Genomic DNA, 7,607 nt, shown 5'->3' with positions numbered 1-7,607 from the left:
AAATATTATAATACAGCACTATAATAAAGCAATTTTTAGTGCATTCATCAGATGGATAGTAGGTTTAAGATTAATCCCTTTGCATATCTGCTTTTCAAAAATAACTTTCTGAATATAAAAGTCAAAGAATAAAGTCTCAGTTTGCAATTCATACATAACAGGAATTCCATGTTTTAATACCTAAGGGTTAGATTTTGTCAAGAAGCAACCAACAATCACACAGTGCTTTGCAGTTAACAAAAAATGTTTACATGCATCATCTTAAATAATAACCAAACTGTGTCCAGCAGATATTACTACACAGATGAGAAAGTAGTCTGGTTCAAGTATGTGTATCATCATCTCTACTTAACAGATATGTAACCAGAGACTCCGCAGGGTTAAATGACTACCTCAAGATGGAACATTCATGAGGAGGCACAGCCAGGCCTCAAGTGGACACTGTACAATTTTCTACAAATTATAAAAAACTCTCATACAAAGGTATAGTGACCACATATCAAAGATTTAACTCATTAGCAAGGAGATTAGCAGAATGACAAGGTTGGTTCAAAGACATGAGAAACTAATACACAAACACATACATGCCGGCATGCAGAGGGAAAACAGAATGCTGTTTTAAGACTGGAGTTCAGTTCACTTCAGTCGCTCAGTCGTGTCTGACTCTTTGTGACCCCATGAATCGCAGCACGCCAGGCCTCCCTGTCCATCACCAACTCCCGGAGTTTACCCAAACCCATGTCCATCGAGTCGGTGATGCCATCCAACCATCTCATCCTCTGTCGTCTCCTTCTCCTCCTGCCCCCAATCCTTCCCAGCATCAGGGTCTTTTCCAATGAGTCAGCTCTTCACATCAGGTGGCCAAAGTACTGGAGTTTCAGCTTCAACATCAGTCCTTCCAGTGAACACCCAGGACTGATCTCCTTGAGGATGGACTGGTTGGATCTCCTTGCAGTCCAAGGGACTCTCAAGAGTCTTCTCCAACAACACAGTTCAAAAGCATCAATTCTTTGGCGCTCAGCTTTTTTTCACAGTCCAACTCTCACATCCATACATGACTACTGGAAAAACCATAGCCTTGACTAGACGGACCTTTGTTGGCAAAGTAATGTCTCTGCTTTTAAATATGCTATCTAGGTTGGTCATAACTTTCTTTCCAAGGAGTAAGCGTCTTTTAATTTCATGGCTGCAATCACCATCAGCAGTGATTTCTGAGCCCCAAAAAATAAAGTCTGCCACTGTTTCCACTGTTTCCCCATCTATTTCCCATGAAGTGATAGGACCAGATGCCATAATCTTAGTTTTCTGAATGTTGAGCTTTCAGCCAACTTTTCACTCTCCTCTCTCACTTTAATCAAGAGGCTTTTTAGTTCTTCTTCACTTTCTGCCATAAGGGTGGTATCATCTGCATATCTGAGGTTGCTGATATTTCTCTGGGCAATCTTGATTCCAGCTTGTGCTTCTTCCAGCCCTGCATTTCTCATGATGTACTCTGCATATAAGTTAAATAAGCAGGGTGACAATATACAGCCTTGACGGACTCTTTTTCCTATTTGGAACCAGTCTGTTGTTCCATGTCCAGTTCGAACTGTTGCTTCCTGACCTGCATACAGGTTTCTCAAGAGGCAGGTCAGATGGTCTGGTATTCCCATCTCTTTAAGAATTTTCCACAGTTTATTGCGATCCACACAGTCAAAGGCTTAGGCATAGTCAATAAAGCAGAAATAGATGTTTTTCTGGAACTCTGTTGCTTTTTTGATGATCCAGCGGATGTTGGCAATTTGATCTCTGGTTCCTCTGCCTTTTCTAAAACCAGCTTGAACATCTGGAAGTTCACGGTTCATGTATTGCTAAAGCCTGGCTTGGAGTGTACTGGGCTCTTGCGAAAAAGCTTGCTTCCACAAGATTGCCAGACAAATTCTGCAGACTCAAGATGTTTCGAGAGTTTGGGTAATCATCATAATTTTTGGACTATCTGAGTTTACAGGAGCATCACGACCTGACCTATGAGGAGAGCTACAAGAACAAAGGACTGGGACACTGAGAGAAGCAGCAACTAGCTCCACCACCTCCCATCTTAGTAGAAAAGAAGCCTGACCTCTAACTCAGAGGGGATGGTTCTTTGGGATGCTACTCCATCTTCAGTCTCCTGGCTTTCCAACTAAAGTCACTATTCGTTTACCCCAGCAACTTGTCATCTCCCAATTTATTGGCTTTTCCTGCAATGAGCAGTGAAGGAAAGTTACATGGCTCAAAATAGCCTGGAGTTAAAACTCTCCTCCGGGTCCTCCCCACCATTCTATGCAAAACAACTCTCTCACCAGAAGGAAAAAGAAAGGACATTAAGGTTGACTATGCCCAGCTCCCAGCTGGTCCAGCCTCTGGCCGATCTCCAGAATTCCTTGCCTCAGCCGTTTAAGAAATAACTAACCCGAACAACTGGAGAAGGCAATGGCAACCCATTCCAGTCCTCTTGCCTGGAAAATCCCATGGATGGAGGAGCCTGGTAGGCTGCAGTTCATTGGGTCGCTAGGAGTCGGACACGACTGAGCGACTTCACTTCACTTACTAGCGTGTGAGATGAGTGCAATTGGGCGGTAGTTTGAGCATTCTTTGGCATTGCCTTTCTTTGGGATTGGGATGAAAACTGAACTTTTCCAGTCCTGTGGCCAATGCTGAGTTTTCCGGATTTGCTGACATATTGAGTGCAGCACTTTCATAGCATCATCTTTCAGGATTTGAAATAGCTCAACTGGAATTCCATCACCTCCACTAGCTTTGTTCGTAGTGATGCTTCCTAAGGCCCACTTGACTTCACATTCCAGGATGTCTGGCTCTAGGTGAGTGATCACACCACTGTGATTATCTGGGTCGTGAAGATCTTTTTTGTACAGTTCTTCTGTGTATTCTTGCTACCTCTTCTTAATATCTTCTGCTTTTGTTAGGTCCATACCATTTCTGTCCTTTATCGAGCCCATCTTTGCATGAAATGTTCCCTTGGTATCTCTAATTTTCTTGAAGCAATCTCTAGTCTTTCCCATTCTGTTGTTTTCCTCTATTTCTTTGCATTGATCACTGAGGAAGGTTTTCTTATCTCTCCTTGCTATTCTTTGGAACTCTGCATTCAAATGGGAATATCTTTCCTTTTCTCCTTTGCTTTTTGCTTCTCTTTTCCCACCTATTTGTAAGGCCTCCTCAGACAGCCATTTTGCTTTTTTGCATTTCTTTTCCATGGGGATGGTCTTGAGCCCTGTCTCCTGTACAATGTCACGAACTTCTGTCCATAGTTCATCAAGCACTCTATCAGATCTAGTCCCTTAAATCTATTTCTCACTTTCACTGTCTAGTCATAAGGGATTTAGGTCATACCTGAATGGTCTAGTGGTTTTCCCTACTTTCTTCAATTTAAGTCTGAATTTGGCAATAAGGAGTTCATGATCTGAGCCACAGTCTGCTCCCGGTCTTGTTTTTGCTGACTGTATAGAGCTTCTCCATCTTTGGCTGCAAAGAATATAATCAGTCTGATTTCGGTGTTGACCATCTGGTGATGTCCATGTGTAGAGTCTTCTCTTGTGTTGTTGGAAGAGGGTGTCTGCTATGACCAGTGCATTCTCTTGGCAAAACTCTACTAGCCTTTGCCCTGCTTCATTCTGTACTCCAAGACCAAATTGACCTGTAACTCCAGGTGTTTCTTGACTTCCTACTTTTGCATTCCAGTCCCCTATAATGAAAAGGACATCTTTTGGGGGGTGTTAGTTCTAAAAGGTCCTGTAGGTCTTCATAGAACCATTCAACTTCATCTTCTTTAGCATTACTGGTCGGGGCATAGGCTTGGATTACCATGATATTGAATGGTTTGCCTTGGAAATGAACTGAGATCATTCTGTCGTTTTTGAGATTGCATCCAAGTAGTTCATTTTGGACTCTTTTGTTGACCACGATGGCTACTCCATTTCTTCTAAGGGATTCCTGCCCACAGTAGTAGATATAATGGTCATCTGAGTTAAATTCACCCATTCCAGTCCATTTTAGTTTGCTGATTCCTAGAATGTCGACGTTTACTCTTGCCATCTCCTGTTTGACCAATTCCAATTTGCCTTGAATTTATGGACCTAACATTCCAGGTTCCTATGCAATATTGCTTTTACAGCATCGGACCTTGCTTCTATCACCAGTCACATCCACAGCTGGGTATTGTTTTTGCTTTGGCTCCATCCCTTCATTCTTTCTGGAGTTATTTCTCCACTGATCTCCAGTAGCATATTGGGCACCTACTGACCTGGGGAGTTCATCTTTCAGTGTCCTATCATTTTGCCTTTTCATACTGTTCATGGGGTTCTCAAGGCGAGAACACTGAAGTGGTTTGCCATTCCCTTCTCCAGTGGACCACATTCTGTCAGACCTCTCCACCATGACTCGTCCATCTTGGGTGGCCCCACAAGGCATGGCTTAGTTTTATTGAGTTAGACAAGGCAGTGGTGCGTGTGATCAGATTGGCTAGTTTTCTGTGATTATGGTTTCAGTGTGTCTGCCCTCTGATGCCCTCTCGCAACACCTACCATCTTACTTGGGTTTCTCTTACCTTGGATGTGGGGCCCTAGTCAGTAGTAAGTACCAAGTTAGCTACCTCTTCTGGAGCAGGAGTCAGCCAATTTTCTCTGTGCAGGGCCAGACAGCAAATATATATAAATGTTTCAGGTGTCCTAGGCCATTTGGTCCCTGTCACAACTACTCAGCTCTGTTGTTGCGGCATCAAAGCAGTCATAGGCAATGCATAATGAATGAGCATGGCTATGTTGCTGTAAGACATTACTTACATAAAACGGGATGGGCTTGATTTGACCCACAAGATAGTTTGCCGACTCCCTTGCCCTAGAGCTTCAGATGATCCTTGGGTGGCCCAGTTAGACAACCCTCTAAGCACAACTTTGAAGTGACCTGCAGTAATCTTTCTGCTTTATTTCCAAGTTTTAGATAATTTTTTAAAAACGGTAATACCCAGGCTTTCAAACAATAACTTGTGCGGTGCTTTTCCTGCACTCTGTAAGACAGCTTAGTTTGCTGGCTCTCTAAGGCCCATTCCGACTTTGGACTTCTGTTACAGAACAAAATAAGGCTCTCATTAAACAACATTAGAGGCTTCCCCAGTGGCTCAGCAGTAAAGAACTTGCCTGCAATGCAGGAGACATGGCACAAGCTGCGCTTCAATTCTTGGGTCAGGAAGATCCCCCAGAGAAGGAAATGGCAACCCACTGCAGTCTTCTTGCCTGGAAAATCCCATGGACAGTCCATGGGGTCACAAAAGTCTGACAGGACTTAGTGACTAAACAACAAAAAAAGAACATTAAAACAAAACCACTGAGTTCTTTTCAATGTCTTTGCCTGCTTGGTTTGGGGAGATTCTGACTTCCTATTCCTTTTCCACAGCCCTGAAGAATGCTCATCAGAACCGATGGAAAACCCAATGCTGATGATAACTCACTGAAGGCTACCATAAATACAGGATGCCAGGACTTTGCTGGCAGTCCACTGGTCAAGACCCCCTGCTTCCACCGCAGGGGGTGGAGTGGACTCTCCTGGCCAGGGAAGTCATGCATGCCAAGTGGTGTGGTGAAAAAAATTACAGGATATCAGACACTTCTAAGATGAAGCACCACTGATCTGCAGGCATGGTGGTAACAGTGTCATATGATTCAAGGGAATGGAGTCCATGTACCACCTATAGGACCTCAGCACTCAGATTTCAGGAACCAATGAAATCCAAGACCAGCAGAGGGATCTGCATTCACCTCATTCAAAACTGTTTTGGCCAAAATGTTAAAAAAAAAAAAAAAAAACCACCTCATTCTTCTCGTGGCTGAGTAGCATTCCATTGTGTAAACACAAATCTTCCTTATCCATTCATTTGTTCGTGGGCATTTAGGTTGCTTCCGTACTTCGGCTATTATAAATAATGCTGTTCTGAACAATGGGGGACGCGTCTCTCTTTGAATTACGGGCCTTCATCTTTTCCAGGTATATGCCCAGGAGTGGGGCGGCCGGAACATAAGGTAGTTTTGCTTTTACTTTTCTGAGAAACCTCCATATTGTTTTCCAGTGACTGCATCAATTTACATTCCTACCAACAGTCTACAAGGGTACCCTTTTCGCCACATCCTTGAAAATATTTGTTGTGTTCTTGATCAACATTCTGACAGGTGTGAAGTAATATCTCATTGCGGTTTTGATTTGCATTTCCCTGATAATTAACAATGTTGAGCACCTTTTTCATGTGTCAGTTGGCCATCTGCATGTCCTCCTTGGAAAAATGTCTACCCATGTCTTCCACTCATTTTTAATTGGATTGTTTTTTTGATATGATGTGTAAAGGATGTTTATGTGTTTTGGATATTAACCCCTTATCAGTCATATCATTTACAAATATTTTCTATCATTCAGCAGGTTGTGTTTTCATTTTGTCAATGTTTTCCTCTGCTGTGCAAAAGCTTTTAAGTTTAATTAGGTCCCATTAGTTTATTTTTTGCCTTTGTTTCCTTTGCTTTAGGAGACAGATCCAAAAAATACTGCAATGATTTAAGTCAAATTTTGCCATTTACAACATGGATGGACTTGGAGAGTATTATGCTAAGTGAAATAAGTTAAAAACACTATATATTACTTATATGTGGAACCTAAAAAACACAACTAGTGAATATAACAAGAAACATTCACAGATATAAAAAAACAAACTAGTGGTTAACAGTGGAGGGAAGGAGGGGGACAATAAAAGGCTAGGGGGTTAAACAGTACAAAACTGTTATATATTAAGCTACAAGGATATACTGTACAACACAGGGAATATAGCCAGTATTTTATTATAAATGACTATAAGCTTTAAAAACTGTGAATCACTAAACTGTACACCTGTAACTTACATAATATGGTATATGAACTATACTTCAATTAAAAAAAAAAAGATCACAAGTTGAACACCATCCTTTTAAACATAATGGAGATTATCTGACCTCTCAAGAAAATACTCCTATGTATCTGACTCCTGTTAAGTTGGAGTTAGGATGCAGGCACAGTATAAGGCCTATACTGGGCTCATGTAATCCCATCAGTAACAGGTGACTGCTGAAGAGCAAAGTGCCAGAAGCACCTTCCTTGTAAGACCAGGTTTTTATTAATTCACCTATGTATTATATACCTGTTGTTTAGTCGCTGAGTCACATCTGACTCTTTTGCAACCCCATGGACTGTAGCCTGCCAGGCTCCTCTGTGCATAGCAATTCTCGTAGAAAAATACTCGAGTGGGTTGCCACTTCCTTCTCCAGGGGATCTTCCCAACCCAGGGATCGAATCTGCAGCTTCTGCACTGCAGGCAGATTCTTTACCACTGAGCCACCAGGCTTCCCACTGTATACCTACTGTGGGCTACATGCCATAACAGAAACTGCAAAGCTGAACACAACGTAGTCCTTACTCCAGAAGTGACCAGAAGAAAAAGGGACAAAGGGAGCCAGAAAGGCACAATGGCTTTGCTTAATTTTACAACATTATTATCTAATCAAGTCTAAAAATCAAATGACCGATAATTCATCCAGATAATAAGAGAAGCAAATGGG

The sequence above is a fragment of the Giraffa tippelskirchi genome, chromosome 11 (genome assembly GCF_054371585.1).
Source record: "Giraffa tippelskirchi isolate mGirTip1 chromosome 11, T2T-mGirTip1v1.2.pri, whole genome shotgun sequence".
Lineage (NCBI taxonomy): Eukaryota > Metazoa > Chordata > Mammalia > Artiodactyla > Giraffidae > Giraffa > Giraffa tippelskirchi.
This window is presented reverse-complemented; position numbering follows the sequence as displayed.